Genomic DNA, 1,246 nt, shown 5'->3' with positions numbered 1-1,246 from the left:
CCCGCCACTTTATCAGATATTGGGTTTGACCCTGGTGACAACGTCGTCCCACTAGACGTTCCAGGTGATGGTGGATGTCACCGTTCTCATCGAGAAGAGTCGGTGGCGGGCGATGACGACCGGGAAGACCGCCGTCCGGTGACTCGTGATGCTCTTTGAGCCCATGAGGACGAGGTCCTTTTCGGAGCTCCGCTGAGCTTGCTGAAGTAGCATATCGCTATGCGGACGCTCTTGACGATTTAAAGTTCGTCTTGCGCCGGCTGCCTCGCCTTGAGGACTACCGTGCTCTGTCGGAGCGACTCCTAGCCGTGTGCAGGCGAATGCGTCGCTGCATGCGACGGTGGGGCGCCTGGCGCCATTAGAAATATAAGTTGTTGCTCCCCGTACTCAGATCCAGTTGCTGTTTCAATTTCTGGGTGGCCGAGAGCCCGTGAGATCCGCTCCGGCTCTCGGAACGGCTTGAGCAAGCCCACGTTAAACACCGGGTGTGTGTGCATCTGTTTTGGGAGGTTTAGCGTATACGCTAGGCCCCGCTTGGCCACAATCTTAAACGGTCCGATGAACCGTGGACAAAGCTTCGTCCTGAAGACAGCAGAGGTTACATGTATTGGCAGGTTTTTAGAGTCTAATAAAACCAGGTCCCCGACCTTAAAGCTTTCCACTATGCCTCTTCCTTTTTCATCTGCATATTGTTTGTGCAGGTCTTGGCTTTCAGCCATCGCATCGCGAACGTGTCGTAGGACACTCAGTCTGGTAGACAAGAAGAAGTCATCGACTTCTTTGCGGATGGTGAGGGTGCTGGCATCAGCTAGCCGTTCGGCTATTTCTCCCCCACCAAGCCGTAAGCCATGGGTTGGCAGCGTCAGTGGGATGCGAGGGTGATTCGTTCACGTAGAACGGCGTGTAGCCGGTAGAAGAATGCACTGCATTGCTCAGTGCAAACTCTACGAGTGGCAACTTGGCGCTCCAGTGCCTCGGCGTCTCGGCGCAGACGCTGCGAAGAACGTCTTCGATGACGCGATTCACTCTTTTGGTTTGGCCATCGGTCTGCGGATGATCCGCTGTCGACATATCCAACTCGGTGCCTAGCAATTTGAAGATAGTTGACCAAAATTTTGCCGTGGAACGGAGGTCTCTATCAGAGACAATCGACTCTGGGAGTCTGTGTTGTCGGTAATCACGATCCATTGTCGGTAATCACGATCCACGAACGGCGTTGCTGTACAGACCCCGTCGATGGTGTCTA

The sequence above is a fragment of the Plasmopara halstedii genome (assembly GCF_900000015.1).
Source record: "Plasmopara halstedii genome assembly, contig: Scaffold_262, whole genome shotgun sequence".
NCBI classification, from domain to species: domain Eukaryota; phylum Oomycota; class Peronosporomycetes; order Peronosporales; family Peronosporaceae; genus Plasmopara; species Plasmopara halstedii.
Note: the sequence above shows the minus strand (reverse complement) of the source record.